Here is a 19,816-nt window from a genome sequence, read left to right as displayed (position 1 = left end):
ATTTAAATAAATAAAAAGGCACAAAACCACAAAAAGAAACAAATTTTTCCGTCTTCTCCTTCTGAAGAGTTCAACACAAGACTTAAGATGGTTACTGTCGCTCCCCGTCTTCGTGGAGGAACGACACATGACCCTGCGCTGTTCTTTTGTCTGCTTGGCCCTCCCCGGGTTTGCTGCTGGTTCTTCCCGGGTTGGCTACCGTCCCTTCCACCTCCATGGAAGGGCGGTTCCCCCTGCCACTTTCCCCACTTCCGCGGGGGAGCGGCACACCGCCGGCTGGCTCTCTCGGGGGCTGCACAGGTGTTCCTTCAGATAGATGTTCCCCTTAGATGTTCCTGGTGCATGTTGTCTCTCTCCTCCTTTATAGTCCTCTTCCACCAATCCCAACTCTGCTACCCACACGCCGAGTACGCTGCTCTCCTCCAATCAGGAGTAAGTCCTATAGTTTATTGGTTGAACTGGAGGCAGCTGTGTAGAAGCTGTTTCTCCCTTCTCAGCGCCACATTGTGGGAGAGCAGATGCATAGAATAAGTCTTCATTCCAGTAACTTAGTCTAGTCCGAGTTGCTCCCCACAGTTACATGTTGGCTGGCGCTGCAGCTCACTAGGCTAATCTTCCGCCTTGTGGCGCCGGCACATTGGGTTCTAGTCCTGGTCGGGGCGCCGGATTCTGTCCTGGTTGCTCCTCTTCCAGGCCAGCTCTCTGCTGTGGCCCGGGAGGGCAGTGGAGGATGGCCCAAGTACTTGGGCCCTGCACCCCATGGGAGACCAGGATAAGTACCTGGCTCCTGCCATCGGATCAGCGCGGTGTGCCGGCCACAGCGCGCTGGCCGCGGCGGCCATTGGAGGGTGAACCAACAGCAAAAAAGAGAAGACCTTTTTCTCTGTCTCTCTCTCTCACTGTCCACTCTGCCTGTCAAAAAAAGATGGTTACATGCTTTGTGGAGCTACCAGAGCAACAGACCCTTGAGGGGCAAAAACCCACTCATTTTCTGGGAGTGTTTCATCTACCCTTTCCCAAACCAAGAAATGGGATGTGGTTGTTTTCATTGATTATGTGACTTTTTCCCTCCTTAGCTCATCTAACAAAACCCAAATACTGAGATAGTGTACTTCAAAAAGTTCATAGAAAATAGAATTAAAAGATATATTTATAATGGTGCATAAAAGAAATCAATGCATGGAATTTTCAAAATACACATTTTCATAACTTTCAGACCTTCCAGGCACCTGCCCATCTCATTTCCCTCATGCACTACCTCATGTACCTCTTCTCATTGTGATTTCCTGCTAGTGAAGAAGTGTGCATTCTGTGTGTGTGTTTACAAATAACTATGCTCTGTAAAGTGCATAAATCTAAATGTGCTCCTTAATGAAATGTCCACCTATTTAACCTCTACCTCATCTCAAGACAGAGTGTATTTCCAGCAGTCCAAAGAGCTCTCTCATGCCCTTGCCTGGATAATAGCCTGCAAAGGTGACCGTTTTTCTGACTCTGTCATTGTTGAGTACTTGGTCTGCTTTAGAAGTTCTTAAAAGTAGAATGATACAATATTTACTATTCTGTGACTAGTTTATTTTTTTTCTTTTATTTGTCCTTCATTTTTGTTGGACTAGCTTCTTTGGGCTAACGTTTTTACTGTGGGGTCCATATTGGTGCTTGTGGTAGAGGTTTGATCTTTTCTATTGTTGTGTAGTAATTCTCATATGAATATGAATATATAGAAAATTGTATATCAGTTCTACTTGACTAACATTTGGATTGTTTAAAGTGTTTAGCTATTATGAATAAAGGCATTGAAGGTTCTTGGACATACCCTTTCACTGGACATAAGCACCCATTTTTCTTATGTATATACTCAGTTGTGGAATGATTCATTTAAAAAGTATAGGATATTTAGCTTTAGAAGAAACTGCCAGTTTTGAAAAGGATGGTATGATTTATATCCCATTGGTAATGTATGACATTGCTCATTACTTTACATTCTCACCAAACTTGGTATTGTCAGTTCTTTCAATTTTGACTATTCAAGTAGAGGCATCCAGGATGTATTCTATGATCTGAATTCTTATCTTCTTTCCACAAATCCAATATACTTGCCCTATGTTTTGATAAAATAGGAATAACACAATAATAAATAAGTGGAGGGTCAAGAGAGAAAGGGTAAAATAAAATAAACTTACTGATTACATATTCATAACAAGTGGTAGCCAGTAGACATCATTCAAACTTGATAAAATAAATAGTAGAAACCTAAGTAAGGAAAACTGGGACCAGAGGCATTATCAATGGAAATGGTGTGATTACAAATAGAATAAAAATGCAAATTTCCTAAATATCAGAAGAATTTTTAAAATTAATAAAAGGAAAGATACCACAGAGAAACATGATAAACATATGAAAATATAAATAGAGTTGAGATTATAATATCACTCATATGAATAAATATAAATTAGTTTAGGTCACCTTCTAAAACAAATGTATTTTCAAATTGACACTCAAAAAGATATTTTGATATGCTATACACACACTTTAATAAAACAATGTGATTTACAAAGATTAAAACTAAAGTAATATAAAGGAATAGCAAAGAACTACAAACAAATTAGAAAATCAAGAGTTATCCCCTTGATACCAAACAACGTGTATGGAGAAATAAACAATAATACAACAATAATAGAGGGATTTAATATACCAAACTCAGCCCAGGATAGATCAAGTGGATTAAAAAAGAGTAAGAATATAGAAGACCCAGAAAACAACACTGAGAGGTCAAATCCATTTACTGTGTTGAACTTCACACTCAGTTATTAGAGAATAGGCCTATTTTTCAAGGACTCATGAAAATTCACAGAAGAGAGCTATAAATTATGTAATAAAAATCCTCAATGTATTTCATAAAGCATAAACACAGCACATAAAATTTTCATACTGCAGTAACAATCAGATAGTGAAATGATACTTTATCTTGGGAATTTTAAAACTATAAATCATGCTTATATAAAAGGGAGCATATAAGTCAAAATTATAGATTTTCTCAAATGTAAAGATAGTAACAACATTATATATTAGAATACATGAGAAACAAAGTGGTGATCAGTAAAAATAAATAGCTGATAAATAGCCATAAATACTGACCAATAAAAATATAAGAATGTATACAGATGAACAGCATTATAATTCAAAAGAAAGCAAACTAAAGGAATCAATCAAGATAAAAAGAGGTATGAATGAGGTAGAAAACAGAACAGTAGAAATAATAGCAATCAAAATTCTTGTCTGGCAAAATTCAGAAAAATAGACAAATCAGTAACTAGCCTAATAAAGAGAAAAGGGAAAAATTTCAAATGTGCAAAGTAAAAATTGACAAAGAAGAAATAGACACTGAGAAAGGAATTTTGAGACTGTCTATAAAGTTTTATGCATGTCAATTTGAAAACTAGATTACATAGATAATTTTTTTAGTCTATGAAAATGCAAATTACCATAATTAACTATAATAAAATTTAAGTTTAAACCTATTTTCGTTGATTATATAGCAAAAATTATCAAAGAACCATCCCATAGCAAAGCAACAGGCTTAGATGATTTCATTGGAGATTTCTACCAAACTCTCAGAGACTTACTAGTGCCAATGCCACATATACTATTCCAAAACATAGAAAAAATGAAAATCTACCAATTCTATTTATGAAGCAAGTAAATCTGGTGCAGATTGTACAAAAGGTGGCTATTGACCAATCTCACTTAGAAATATTAATGCAAAAATACTAAACAAGCTACTGGTATATAACATTCAAATTATTTTTTTTAAATCACCTTACATTCTTATCAAAAGTGATTTATTCTAAAGGTATAGTGCTTTAGTTGTTAGGAAATCCATTGTTGTAATTCATTATATTAATAGAACTAGAAAGAAAATTTACATGATTGTTTCCATAGATGTTAAAAAATGTTTAATAAAACTTAACAACAGATCTTAGGAAGATGGCGGAATAGTGAGGGCGCGCACCGATAGTCCGGGAAAATTTAGTTTAATAAAAGGGGAGTTACGGTAGCCTCAGAAAAAAGAACCAGGAAAATATTGCAGAGGAAACCCTTTTGGATTGAGTGGTCATGAATCGGAGGACCTACTGGGAGAACAAGGTCGCCCACCGCGCGGAAGCCGAGCCGTGGGACCGAGCTGCGCAAGCCGAGCCACGGGACCGAGCCGCTGGAACGCGAGGTGAGCCGAACCTCAATAGCCCGAGACACCGGCAGGCAAGCGGAGAGAGGAGACTAGAGGGACCGACCCCCGGGGGGGGGGAGGGAACTTCACCAGGCTAACTGGAAGAGAGAGAGAGGAAAAAAAAAAAAAAGGTGACTGGTACGGACACGGGTTTCTCTCTCTCCGCTCACCTCTCAAGGGCGAGCAAGACAAAGAGCAGGCGCCATCTTGGACATACGTCATAAGCAGAGCGACCTCAGGTCTGCACCGGCCCTGAGCCTAGCAGAAAAACCTGACTCTGGGCGGGGCGAATTAACAGGAGATTAGGACCTAGTAAATTTGTGGTGCTACTGAACTGAGACTGTGAAAAAAGAGACGGTGGGGGAGAGAACTCACGGAATTCACGTGAGCACTCTCCAGAGACGCTACAATTCCGTAACTTTGGCAACCCAGTGGGAGACTGAAGGAGAATTTGAGCCCACTCTGAGGGCCGAACAGATTCCCTGTGTGGTCCTTGGGAAAGAGCTTCTGATCTCTGGCTGCTGTGGGTATATCATTTGCCTGCTAACTACCTCCAACTTCGTTCAGCTGTGCAGAATAACTTCCCTTTTGAATCAAAAAAAAAAAAAAAAGAAAGAGAGAGAGGTTTACCACGCCTAACCTGGGAGTGTCACCTTTGGCACACCAAACAGAGCTCTCAGGCCACACCCATCTCAAGCCCTAAGGCTCCATCAAAAACAGATAGTCCACTTAATCTAGAGTCATAGTATAACAAGAAAAAGCACCACAGTGAAGAAACCAAATATCTCCAATATGACAAATAACAAACGCAAAAACCAAGGTAATAAAAACAAGGAAGTCACCATGAAGCCCTCAAATGAAAAAGACACCCCAATTCAAGATTATGAGGATGCTGACATAGAAGAAATGCAAGAAGCAGATCTCAAAAAATTGATAAGAACATTAAGAAGTTCTCAAAAACAAATTCTTGAACTACAGAAATCCTTAATGGACAAGATAGAAAATCTCTCTCGTGAAAATGAAATATTAAGGAGGAATCAAAATGAAACGAAACAACTAGTACAACAGGAAACTGGGATAGTGACTGAAGTGAAGAATTCAATAGATCAAATGAAAAACACAATAGAGAGCCTTACAAACAGAATGGGTGAAGCAGAAGAGAGAATATCGGACTTAGAAGACAGAGAACAGGAAAGGACACAGTCAGACCAAAGAAAAGAAGAGGAAATTAGAAATCTAAAACATATTGTTGGGAATCTTCAGGATACTATTAAAAAACCCAACATTCGGGTTCTAGGAGTTCCTGAAGGCATGGAGAGGGAGAAAGGATTAGAAGGCCTTTTTAGTGAGATATTAGCAGAAAATTTCCCAGGTTTGGAGAAGGACAGAGAAATGCTAGTACAGGAAGCTCACAGAACCCCTAATAAACATGACCAAAAGAGATCCTCACCATGACACATTGTAATTAAACTCTCCACAGTGAAACATAAAGAAAAGATCCTAAAATGTGCAAGAGAGAAACGTCAGATTACTCTCAGAGGATCTCCAATCAGACTCACAGCTGACTTCTCATCAGAAACTCTACAAGCTAGGAGGGAATGGCGAGATATAGCCCAGGTACTAAGAGAGAAAAACTGCCAGCCCAGAATATTATATCCTGAAAAGCTATCATTTGTGAATGAAGGTGAAATAAAGACTTTTCATAGCAAACAGAAATTGAAAGAATTTGTCGCCACTCGTCCAGCCCTGCAAAAGATGCTTAAAGATGTGTTACACACAGAAACAAAGAAACACGGTCATCAATATGAAAGAAGGTAAAGGAAGGAAACCAAGGAAGGAAAGCTCACAGCAAAAGATCACAGGGAATTCAAAGCATATATTAGAACTTATCTTTGGCAAATGGCAGGGCAAAGTTACCACTTATCATTAGTCACATTGAACGTGAATGGCCTGAACTGTCCAGTTAAAAGACACCGATTGGCTGACTGGGTAAAGGAACAAAACCCATCTATTTGCTGCTTACAAGAAACTCATCTTTCCAACAAAGATCCATACAGACTGAAAGTGAAAGGCTGGAAAAAGATATACCGTGCCAACAGAAATGAAAAAAGAGCAGGCATAGCCATCTTAATATCAGACACCATAAACTTTACCACAAAAACCGTTAAGAGAGACAAAGAGGGACACTACATAATGATTAAGGGATCAGTTCAACAGGAAGATATAACAATTATCAATGTATATGCACCTAACTACAGGGCACCGGTTTATCTAAAAGATTTGTTAATGGACTTAAAGGGAGACTTAGACTCCAATACATTAGTACTGGGGGACTTCAATACTCCACTCTGAGAAATAGACAGATCAATAGGACAGAAGATCAACAAGGATACAGTAGATTTAAACGACACTATAGCCCAAATGGATCTAACAGATATATACAGAACTTTCAATCCTACAGCTAAAGATTTTACATTCTTCTCAGCAGTACATGGAACCTTCTCTAGGATTGACCACATACTAGGCCATAAAGCAAGTCTCAGCAAATTCAAAAGAATTAGAATCATACCATGCAGCTTCTCAGACCATAAAGGAATGAAGTTGGAAATTAGCAACTCAGGAATGCCTAGAGCATACGCAAACACATGGAGATTGAACAACATGCTCCTGAATGAACAATGGGTCATAGAAGAAATCAAAAGAGAAATCAAAAACTTTCTGGAAGTAAATGAGGATAACAGCACAACATACCAAAACTTATGGGATACAGCAAAAGCAGTGTTAAGAGGAAAGTTTATATCAATAGGTGCCTACATCAAGAAATTGGAAAGGCACCAAATAGACGAGCTTTCAAATCACCTCAAGGATCTAGAAAACCTACAGCAAACCAGACCCAAATCTAGTAGGAGAAGAGAAATAATTAAAATCAGAGAAGAAATCAACAGGATTGAATCAAGAAAAACATTACAAAAAATCAGCCAAACGAGGAGCTGGTTTTTTGAAAAAATAAACAAAATTGACACCCCATTGGCCCAACTAACTAAAAAAAGAAGAGAAAAGACCCAAATCAATAAAATCAGAGATGAAAAAGGAAATGTAACAACAGACACCACAGAAATAAAAAGAATCATCAGAAATTACTACAAGGACTTGTATGCCAGCAAACAGGGAAACCTATCAGAAATGGATAGATTCCTGGACACATGCAACCTACCTAAATTGAACCAGGAAGACATCGAAAACCTAAACAGACCCATAACTGAAACAGAAATTGAAACAGTAATAAAGGCCCTCCCAACAAAGAAAAGCCCAGGACCAGATGGATTCACTGCTGAATTCTACCAGACATTTAAAGAAGAACTAACTCCAATTCTTCTCAAACTATTCAGAACAATCGAAGAAGAGGGAATCCTCCCAAATTCTTTCTATGCAGCCAGCATCACCTTAATTCCTAAGCCGGAAAAAGATGCAGCACTGAAAGAGAATTACAGACCAATATCCCTGATGAACATAGATGCAAAAATCCTCAATAAAATTCTGGCCAATAGAATGCAACAACACATCAGAAAGATCATCCACCCAGACCAAGTGGGATTTATCCCTGGTATGCAGGGATGGTTTAATGTGCGCAAGACAATCAATGTGATACACCACATTAATAGACTGCAGAAGAAAAACCATATGATTATCTCAATAGATGCCGAGAAAGCATTTGATAAAATACAACACCCGTTCATGATGAAAACTCTAAGCAAACTGGGTTTGGAAGGAACATTCCTCAATACAATCAAAGCAATCTATGAAAAACCCACGGCCAACATCCTATTGAATGGGGAAAAGTTGGAAGCATTTCCACTGAGATCTGGGACCAGACAGGGATGTCCACTCTCACCACTGCTATTCAATATAGTTCTGGAGGTTCTAGCCAGAGCAATTAGGCAAGAAAAAGAAATTAAAGGGATACAAATTGGGAAGGAAGAACTCAAACTATCCCTCTTTGCAGATGACATGATTCTTCATTTAGGGGACCCAAAGAACTCTACTAAGAGACTATTGGAACTCATAGAAGAGTTTGGCAAAGGAGCAGGGTATAAAATCATTGCACAAAAATCAACAGCCTTTGTATACACAGACAATGCCATGGCTGAGGAAGAACTTCTAAGATCAATCCCATTCACAATAGCTACAAAAACAATCAAATACCTTGGAATAAACTTAACCAAGGACGTTAAAGATCTCTACGATGAAAATTACAAAACCTTAAAGAAAGAAATAGAAGAGGATACCAAGAAATGGAAAAATCTTCCATGCTCATGGATTGGAAGAATCAATATCATCAAAATGTCCATTCTCCCAAAAGCAATTTACAGATTCAATGCAATACCAATCAAGATACCGAAGACCTTCTTCTCAGATCTGCAAAAATTGGCGCTGAAATTTATATGGAGGCACAAGAGACCTCGAATAGCTAAAGCAATCTTGTACAACAAAAACAAAGCCGGAGGCATCACAATACCAGATTTCAGGACATACTACAGGGCAGTTGTAATCAAAACAGCATGGTACTGGTACAGAAACAGATGGATAGACCAATGGAACAGAATTGAAACACCAGAAATCAACCCAAACATCTACAGCCAACTTATATTTGATCAAGGATCTAAAACCAATTCCTGGAGCAAGGACAGTCTATTCAATAAATGGTGCTGGGAAAACTGGATTTCCACATGCAGAAGCATGAAGCAAGACCCCTACCTTACGCCTTACACAAAAATCCACTCAACATGGATTAAAGACCTAAATCTACGACCTGACACCATCAAGTTACTAGAGAACATTGGAGAAACCCTTCAAGATATTGGCACAGACAAAGAGTTTCTGGAAAAGACCCTAGAGGCACAGGCAGTCAAAGCCAAAATTAACTATTGGGATTGCATCAAATTGAGAAGTTTCTGTACTGCAAAAGAAACAGTCAGGAGAGTGAAGAGACAACCGACAGAATGGGAAAAAATATTTGCGAACTATGCAACAGATAAAGGGTTAATAACCAGAATCTACAAGGAGATCAAGAAACTCCACAAAAACAAAACAAACAACCCACTTAAGAGATGGGCCAAGGACCTCAATAGACATTTTTCAAAAGAGGAAATCCAAATGGCCAACAGGCACATGAAAAAATGTTCAAGGTCATTAGCAATCAGGGAAATGCAAATCAAAAGCACAATGAGGTTTCACCTCACCCCGGTTAGAATGGCTCACATTCAGAAATCTACCAACAACAGATGCTGGCGAGGATGTGGGGAAAAAGGGACACTAACCCACTGTTGGTGGGAATGCAAACTGGTCAAGCCACTATGGAAGTCAGTCTGGAGATTCCTCAGAAACCTGAAGATAACCCTACCGTTCGACCCTGCCATCCCACTCCTTGGAATTTACCCAAAGGAATTTAAATTGGCAAAGAAAAAAGCGGTCTGCAGCCTAATGTTTATTGCAGCTCAATACACAATAGCTAAGACCTGGAACCGACCTAAATGCCCATCAACGGTAGACTGGATAAAGAAATTATGGGATATGTACTCTTTAGAATACTATACCGCAGTAAGAAACAACGAAATCCAGTCATTTGCAACAAAATGGAGGAATCTGGAACACATCATGCTGAGTGAAATAAGCCAGTCCCAAAAGGACAAATACCATATGTTCTCCCTGATCGGTGACAACTGACTGAACACCAAAAAGGAAACCTCCTGAAGTGGAATGGACACTATGGGAAACGGTGACTTGATCAGCATAGCCCTGACTGTTAATGAACAACTGAATACATTATCCCTCTTAGTAGTTTTTTTGTCTGTTCTACTTAATATGACTGGTTTAATTCTGTAATTAATACACAGTTATTCTTAAGTGTTAAAAATTAACTGAAATGTGATCCCTGTTAAACATAAGAGTGGGAATAAGAGAGGGAAGAGATGTATAATTTGGGACATGCTCAAGCTGACTTGCCACAAATGGTAGAGTTAAAAACATACCAGGGGATTCCAATTCAATCCCATCAAGGTGGCATGTACCAATGCCATCTCACTATTCCAAGTGATCAATTTCAGTTCACAATTGATCATAATGAAAGGACTAAGAGTCAAAGGGAGCACATAAACAAGTCTAGTACCTGCTAACACTAACCGATGGAATAAATAAAGGGGAGAGTGATCCAACATGGGAAGTGAGATACTCAGCCGACTCATAGAATGGCAGATGTCCTAAATAGCACTCTGGCCTCAGAATCAGCCCTAAAGGCATTCGGATCTGGCTGAAAAGCCCATGAGAGTATTTCAGGCATGGAAAGCCAAGACACTCTGGCAAAAGATCTCTGTGAGTGAGATCCCAGTGGAAAGAACAGGTCTTCAAAGAAGGAGGTACCTTTCTCTGAAGGGAGGAGAGAACCTCCACTTTGACTATGAGCTTGTCTAAACAAGATAAGAATCGGAGAACTCAGAGGGCTTCCATAGCCTTGGAAACTCATGACCGGAGCATAGGAGACTACTGATGCCATAGACAGGAGTGTCAATTGGTAAAGTCAACAACAGGAGTCACTGTGCACTTACTCCTCATGTAGGATCTCTGTCCTTAATGTGCTGTGTATTGAGATTTAATGCTATAACGAGTACTCAAACAATATATTTCACTTTGTGTTTTTATGGGGGTGCAAACTGTTGAAATCTTTACTTAATGTATACTAAACTGATCCTCTGTAAAAAAAAAAAAAAGAAATTATCAACTCCCAACTTGACTCTCACTGGGATTAAACATGACAATAGGTCTGATCTGATTTCATCATCATTTAAAAAAAATCATCTATTATTTTTCACTTTATGTTTCTGTGTGAGAGCAAACTGTTGAAATCCTTACTTAATGTATACTAAGCTGATCTTCTGTATATTAAGATAATCGAAAATGAATCTTGATGTGAATGGAAGGGGAGAGGGAGTGGGAAAGGGGAGGGTAGTGGGTGGGAGGGACGGTATGTGGGGGAAGCCATTGTAACCCATGAGTCGTACTTTGGAAATTTATATTCATTAAATAAAAGTTAAAAAAAAACTTAACAATTCATTAAAAGAGACATGAAATATGAATCAATGGATATTTTCTTAATATCATATATATATATATATATATATATATAAATGTTTGTGCATGTGTGTGTGTACCAGTCCTCAAGGAAGCAAGATATATAATGGGAAAATATTAGAAAACTCCTCACAAAGGTCAGGAATGAAACAAAGATTCTTCTGCTATTTTAAATTGTATAAGAATCATTAGAAATCAAAGCATAAAAGAGAAAAACTAGAGGCATAAAAATTGAAGTGAAGGAACATGATCTCTAATTGCATAACTATGATAGTATTCCTGGAAAACCCAAGAGGACTGATTATAAAATTAATACAAACTATAAAACTAGTTGGTAATTTAGGAGCAGATGAAATTAATATATAAAACTCAGTTTTTATACCATTTGTATATGAAAACAACCAATAAAACAATAGGGAAGAAATAATTTATAACAACAAAAGAATGATAAAATTCCTATAAATATACTTAATAAAACATTGAAAAATCTTGTACGAAAAGTATTTATAATACTAATAGATACAAAGTAGACATATGAATGCAAAGATATCCTTTTTCTTGGAAAGTACGATTCAATATAATAAAAATTATTTTCCACATTTATATCAGTAAAAATTATATATGTGTGTATGTTATATAAGTACATCTTTTAGGAACTAGATAAGTTGATTCTAAAGGTCATGTGGAAAAATAACATTCAGTAATAATCTAAGGAAACCATGCAAAAGAAGAGCAATGAGGGAAACAAATCCTATCAGATATTGAAACATAACTCCTCTATAATTAGAACTGTGTGAGTACAGTGCTGGCACATGAAAAGACAGAATAGTATAACAGAATAGAGCAGTCCAGAAATATACCCAAGAACATATGCAATTTAAAACATGATAAAGGTGGTATCTTTTCATCGCTGAGAAAAAAATGATTCAAATAAATGGCTAGTCATTTGGAAAAAATGGTAAAACTGGGTCTATTCTTTTTACCTTATAATAGAATGAATTCCAAATATATTAGATATTTAATTGTGAAATTAAATAAAAGCACAGAAATACTAGAAAAAAAACTTGAGTACATGCCACTATAACTCAGATGAGGTTCTACGACTCATGATACAAAAACTACAGGTAGAATGAGTGGTAAATTTGAACACATAAACATTAATCCTTCTAAACATGGGACAAATATACCATAAGCAAGGTAAAAAAAAAATGACAAAATGAGAGGAGCACTATGCTAGACACTTGGAATCCTTTCACATGACAGTGTTCCATGCAGGGCATTCTGCTGTTTTGCCAGTCGTCCTTCCAGCTTTTATATAAGAGGTCTGATGGAGCTATGAGTTAAATGATATCAATTGACCAACCTGGGCTTTCAAGCTTTGCTTATGATTTTTGACTACTTCCTCTCTGCAGTTGGGAACAAGAAATTCTTTAACACAGCCATAAAAAATTTATTATTTTAAATCTTTGAGCCAAGCACTTAGAATTTTAAACTGAGCCCTACAATCCTTGACTTCCTCATTGCCTTTGTTAAGCTTTTTGGAAGCAGTTACTAAATCCCTCAAAGCTATGCCTTCCTTGGGTAGATTATTTTTTAGTGATCAGATGTAAAAATTTTGTCATTTTCTGTTATTATCATGAACTGCTAAAGTGTTGTCTCTTAATGCTAGTCAGATGTTAAAACAGGCAGGTAGAGTTAGATGTACACTAGATTTAGCTGGAAAAGGGAGGATTTCTTTGACAGGTAAAGGGAGAAAGGACAGGCATAGGCAGAGAGAGCCTTCAGAATTGTGAGAAAATTTCCAGCAGGCCAATGGGGACTCCTGAGACCAATTTGCCCTTTGAATAATTATAGTGTGGCTAATGAACAAGTTGTCTTTCCATCAACAGGCTAAGACATTGGCCTATTTGAGCACTATTCTGTGCTAAATGTTTTTTGGTGTCCATTAAGGAGTGAAACAAAAATCTTCATATTTCTGTCCTCTCCTGTCCATACATGTGCTCTATTATTATTTTGTTTCTTTTAACAGGCAGAGTGGACAGTGAGAGAGAGAGACAGAGAGAAAGGTCTTCCTTTGCCGTTGGTTCACCCTCCAATGGCCGTCGCGGCCAGCGCGCTGCGGCCGGCGCACCGCGCTGATCCGATGGCAGGAGCCAGGTGGTTCTCCTGGTCTCCCATGGGGTGCAATGCCCAAGCACTTGGGCCATCCTCCACTGCACTCCCTGGCCACAGCAGAGAGCTGGCCTGGAAGAGGGGCAACCGGGACAGAATCTGGCGCCCCGACCGGGACTAGAACCCGGTGTGCTGGCGCCGCAAGGCGGAGGATTAGCCTAGTGAGCTGCGGTGCTGGCCTCATGTGCTCTATTATTTCACAGCACCATCATCCCCATGATTACCCATGGACCTTGCCCTGTCACTCTTTTACTGTCAGTCCTGGCCTAAAGGGTATAACTACAACTGAACTCAGTGATGCTGGTGCCCCTCTCCTCATCACATTCCTGATGGTCTTGTTGAATGGGAGGCCCTTTCCATGAAACACGGTCCTGTGGTGGGTCTTCTGTTCTCATGTAATACAAGGGAACCCAAAAAAGTCCGTGGAGAATGGAATTAAAATATCATTTTGGTGTTAAAAAAAAAAAAAAAAAACAAAACAAAACAAAATGAAATCCCTGCATATGAGGGGTGTTCAAAAAGTTCATGGAAAATGTGTATTAGGTGAAAAAATACATGCATTTCTATTTTTTGCACCAAAAAAACCTTAGCTTTAAATTCCTTTAGTTAACAAAAATTTGAATTAGCTTTAGTATGCCCACTTCCCTCAATCTCTTCAGTCCCTCTTCTGTGTGCCAGGGCAACTCAGACATTGATTTCCACTTCACCTGTTGTTCACCATCAATTTCTCCAGGATTCTGAAAGCTAGCTTTGCAGTACATTTGCCCCCATCCCTTGGGGTCTTTGATAGGTCATTAAATCTCCTGTCCTGAGAAAGTGTCCCTGAGTCAATTTTTGCTCGTTTAGTTACGTATTCCAGCTGCTTTCAAATACTTTCAAAATGTAATCCTATGCATTCTCTGGCTTCTGCTGGCACATGCTAATTCTTGAAGTTATGGTAATTTATAATCTCTTTCTTCCCTTATTTGGGCCTAACATTTTTCCCATCCAGATTCTGCTAGGATTTAATCTTAGTTTTTGGCCTAGTGGTCAGGAAACAAGGAGGGGGCAGGCTCCCCTGGTAGGACAGCTTGTGATGTGGGCCACTTGGTACCTTGCAAGGCAGAAACCTGCAGCATCTTCCCATATGGGTGAATTGCTAGTTCTTACTCAGAGGAATAGTTACCTATGCAAGCTCTGAGGGTGTGAGTAGTTCTTCAACAACATCCGTTCTGGCATTCTTGTCAGGTATTTCAGGGGCCCAGATTTTCTCTGTCATGGCCTTGAATTTCAAGTAACAAACCTGAGGCTGGCACTGTGGTGTAGCAAGTAAAGCCACTGCCTGCAGTGCTGGCATCCCATATGGGTGCTGGTTCGAGTCCTGGCTGCTCTGCTTCTGATCCAGCTCCCTGCTAAGGCCTGGGAAAGCAGAAGATGGCCCAAGTCCTTGGGCCCCTGCACCCATGTGGGAGACCCAGAAGAAGCTCTTGGCTCCTGGTTTTGGATCGGTGCAGCTCCAGCTATTGCAGCCATCTGGGGAGTGAACCAGTGGACGGAAGTGTGGGGAGCAACCCGGACTAGACTAAGTTACTGGAATTAAGACTTATTCTATGCATCTGCTCTCCCACAATATGGCGCTGAGAAGGGAGGAAACAGCTTCTACACAGCTGCCTCCAGTTCAACCAATAAACTGTAGGACCTGCTCCTGATTGGAGGAGAGCAGCGTACTCGGCGTGTGGGTAGCAGAGTTGGGATTGGTGAAGAGGACTATAAAGGAGGAGAGAGACAACATGCACCAGGAACATCTAAGGGGAACATCTGAGGAACACCTGTGCAGCCCCCGAGAGAGCCGGCTGGCGGTGTGCCGCTCCCCTGCGGAAGTGGGGAATGTGGCAGGGGGAACCGCCCTTCCACGGAGGTGGAAGGGACGGTAGCCAACCCGGGAAGAACCAGCAGCAAACCCGGGAAGGGCCGAGCAGACAAAAGAACAGCGCAGGGTCATGTGTCGTTCCTCCATGAAGAGGGGGAGCGACACGGAAGACTCTCTCTCTCTCTCTAATATATATTATATCCCTCCTTCCCTCTGCCTCTCTTAAACTGTCTTCTAAAAAAAGAAAAAGAAAGCAAGCCTGTCTGCCACAGTCTTTAAATGTATGGTAACAGCTTGAAATTTCTTATTATCCCTCTGCAGGTTATCAATAGATTTTAGTCACAATAAGCTAACTCTTGTCCTTCTGGGAATTGGTTCGCCTGTATCTTTCATATACCTGAGTCATTAAACCATCAAGGGCATTTCCATCCACCAAGAAATTTTCCCAGGTCACCACAAGTGAAATCCTCAACAATTGGGTTGACACATTATATCATAGACTATCCACATTCCGCAGAGGCACTCCGAGTGCTGGGTATCCGGGTGGGGTGGAATCCTCCTTTCTAGCCAGGTGCTGAGTAAGCCAGACCTGACCTCATTTTCACACCTGTTTGCTCTCAGTACCACTTGTTTCAAGTCCTTTGAGAAGCAGATTCCAAGATGGGATTAGAGATGAGAGATTTTTATGGAAAAATGCCTGTGAACGGTAAAGGCAGAGGGAGTAGATTAAGGCAAGTAAAGCCTTCAATCTGTAAGTATGGAAAAAGAGAGAGAAAGAAGAATTGGGTAGGAAGAGCCTCGCACCACAAGGAGGTTCTGATAAAGCTTCCATTTGGCTGATGACAGATTCCCAAGCAAAGTTGTTTCTCAGAGGAATCTCAGAGTTAGACAGGATGGGCTGACCCTAGTGCCACTGCCATATCCAGGCACTGGCTGAGAGGAATAGCAGCTGGGAGCTGTCAGTCACCATACTCCCTGATCACACAGCAGTTTCTCTGGAAGGATAGTAGAGCAACACATTTCCGTGGCTTCCATGCCAGATAAGCAATTACAAAATTCCCCTATTTCCCAAGGATTCTGTTGCCTGAAATAACTTCTGCTTCCATTTTCTGTATCTTTCCAGTTTTGTATCCATGTAGAGCAGAAGCTGACTGGCTAGTTAGGCAAAAAGGGAGAATTTTTTGTTCAGGGTGACAGTCTGAGGCCAAGTTATCCTGACCAATCCCAGAAACCAACCAAAAATAAGATAATGAAGATATATTCATTAAATAGAAGTTAAAAAAGAAAGAAAAAAAAAGAAAACACAACTATTTCCCCTGTTGTTACCAATCCTGGATGCTGCAGCATGTACAGCTGTTACAACTACATTTGACTGAAGTCAGGCCCCAAAATCATTTACACACCAAAAACTTAACTTTCCTGCTACTATCTTGGTACCCAGATGCCTTTATTATGAACCTATTCAGGAAAGTGGATTAAGCATGGAAGCTACTTTCTACCACATCAAATTTAAGCATGAGTGTGTCTAAGACACATAGTTGTGTCATGGTTAAAAGGGATCTGTAGAGGTGGGTAGTCTTCAGACCAAATCTCTATACAGATGTCCTTAATGTAGAAGCAAGAACCAACTTCTTATCTGTTTACCTTATCCCAAGATGTACTTGCCCCTCCTTTAGGATTAACCAGTTATCAAAGGAATTCCCTGAATTAAGAGGATGATACAACTGGCCCTATAATATTCTAATCACTGGACTCAGAGTCATTTGCTTCTCCAATGGATAAGAACATTGATGACCAGTATACTTAGGAGTCGGTGGGAGGAGGGTTGTTTAGGGGAATTCCAGGTCTATGGCAAAATAACTAACATCTGCATGCAACCCCCTATACCAACTGAAGCACACCTGGGCATCATAAACATTCCCTCAAGAGCATTACATCACTGACTAATCCAAAGAAGGCCTGGAGCATCATTGACTAACTAAGAACTTGGACCCAAGCTGAACATGCACCTTTCAACCCCAAGTTCAATCTCTGAAAACCTTTACCCCTAACCCTCTACAGAGCCTAGGAATTAAGCAATAGCTGCCCAGATTCTTGCTCTGTGCTTTGCAGATAAATACCTACTTTTTTCTAACACTGTAATGTCGATGATTGGCTTTCTGTGTGTCTGGTGAGCAGATCCAAGTTTAGCAGTTCCATAGCAATGCTCCCAACAAGTTTGGAGAGTTTTTCTGAAACAGCCTGGGTTTTAACTTAAAGAGATAAAACTGAAATCCTCTAGACATTTCAAAATACTCAAAAAGTCCTGGGAAAAAGCTCAGATGCCCATTTCAAATGTTCAACTTCATGCCTGTCTCATGCAGAACTGCAAAATCATTTGTATTAATAGGTATTAGAAACTACCTAAATAGCTCATTAGATTATTTAAATCATGAAAAAAGTCTTATTTGGGTATACCATGTAAGGATGAAAAGATGGAGAAAATTCGGTGCGTGTTAACAAGGAAGTAATCATGTAAACAAATTCAAGATACAGAAATATATGCACATATATACACATACAAGGGAACTTCAAAAAGTTCATGGAAAATGGCATTAAAATCATTTTGATTCAGAAAACTTTGAAATCTATGCATAGTTTCTTCATTCTATGTTTTTGCCATGAACTTTTTGAAGATACTTCATGTGTGTTTGTGCATATTAATAGTATGATCCCATTCATATTCATAAACATAAATTTGTACATATCATTTTCTATGTATATGAGGATACTTCAAAAATATGTGGAAATGGATTTAAAGGATAATATGCATTCCATTTCTCTCTCTCTTTTTAAAGAAATTGACTTTTTTAAGTTGTAAAGGCAGAGTGACAGAGAGACAGAGATTTTTCATCCATTGGTTCACTTCCCAAATGGCTGTGACAGGGCTGGGCCAGGCAGAAGCCAGGAGCCATGAACTCACCCAGGTCTCCCATGTGGGTGCAGCGGTCCAAGTACATGGGCCATCTTCCACTGATTTCCCAGGTACATTAGCAGGGAACTGGATCAGAAGCAGAGCAGTGGGGATTCTAACTGGTGCTTAGATACTGTATCCAGTGTTGCAAGCAGCAGCCTAACCCACTGCACAACAGTGCCAACCCAACTCTGAAGTTTTTTATAAAAGTTTTTTGAAGTTTCTTTTTATTTGAAAGGCAGAAATATAGAAAGGGAAACACACACACACACACAGAGAGATAGAGAGAGAGAAAGAGGGAGGGAGAAGGGGAGGGGGAGGGGGAGAGAGATCCTCTATCTGCTGATTTACTGCCCAAATGGCTATAATGCCAGGGCTTGACCAGACTGAACCTGGAGCCAAGAACTTCATCCTCTTCTCCCACATGGGTGACAGAGATCTCAGTACTTGACCCACATTCTGCTGCTTTCCTAGGTGCGTTAGCATAGAGTTGGATGGAAAGCAGTGGGGTCTCAAAGCAGCACTCTTATGTGGGATGCTGGCATTGCAAGCAGCATAACCTGCTGTGCCACAATGCCCCCCCCCCTTCTCTGAACTTTTTGAAGTACACCTGTACATAGAAAAAGACTGGAAAGATATAGTTCATCCAAATGTTAAACTTGACTAGTTTTAGGTAGGAGAGACTATTGAGTGTTAAGAGCACTGTAAATGGAATGTTCATATTTAATTCTCTATAATTCTCACTATTATAAACCTATTATCATAAGACTATACGTTTGGCTAATTTTTAAAAATTAAATTCATGGAGATGAGGATTTTTTAAAAGACTTTATTTATTTATTTATTTGAGAGGTAGAGTTACAGACAGTGAGAGGGAGAGACAGAGAGAAAGGTCTTCCTTCCATTGGCTTACTCCCCAAATGGCCGCAAAGGCCGAAACTGAGCCCATCTGAAGCCAGGAGCTAGATGATTCTTCCCTGTCTCCCATGTAGGTGCAGGGGTCCAAGCATTTGAGCCATCTTCTGCTTTCCCAGGCCACAGCAGAGAGCTGGATTGGAAGAGGAGCAGCTGGGACTAGAACCGGCACCCATATGGGGTGCCGGTTCCGCAGGCAGAGGATTAACCTACTGTACCACAGCACCAGCCCCAGAGGATTTAGAATATAAATAATCCATATAATCCATGAATTTGGCTTCAGGGTTCTTAATGGCCAAAGTGAAAATAGCAGCATCCTCAGTTTCAGAGTTTGCCTTGCTTATAGGCAGAAACTTAGAGTTATCCTATTGCATCAAGATTTAAGCTGGCATTAAGGTACTGTATAAATGAACAGAATAAATATATTGTCATTGTCCTTGGTTCCTGGCTTAGGGAATCTCCTCTATGAAAGATGTCTTTTGGTTAATAATGGGATGACTGGTAGTTTGGGACTCCTAGATAGCTTCAGGTCGGGAACTAGTCACCAGAAAAACCAAGGCATGATTGGAGGGTT

This window comes from Oryctolagus cuniculus, chromosome X, assembly GCF_964237555.1.
Source record: "Oryctolagus cuniculus chromosome X, mOryCun1.1, whole genome shotgun sequence".
In the NCBI taxonomy this organism is placed as follows: domain Eukaryota; kingdom Metazoa; phylum Chordata; class Mammalia; order Lagomorpha; family Leporidae; genus Oryctolagus; species Oryctolagus cuniculus.
The sequence above is the reverse complement of the archived record's forward strand: the minus strand, read 5'-3'. Positions refer to the sequence as shown.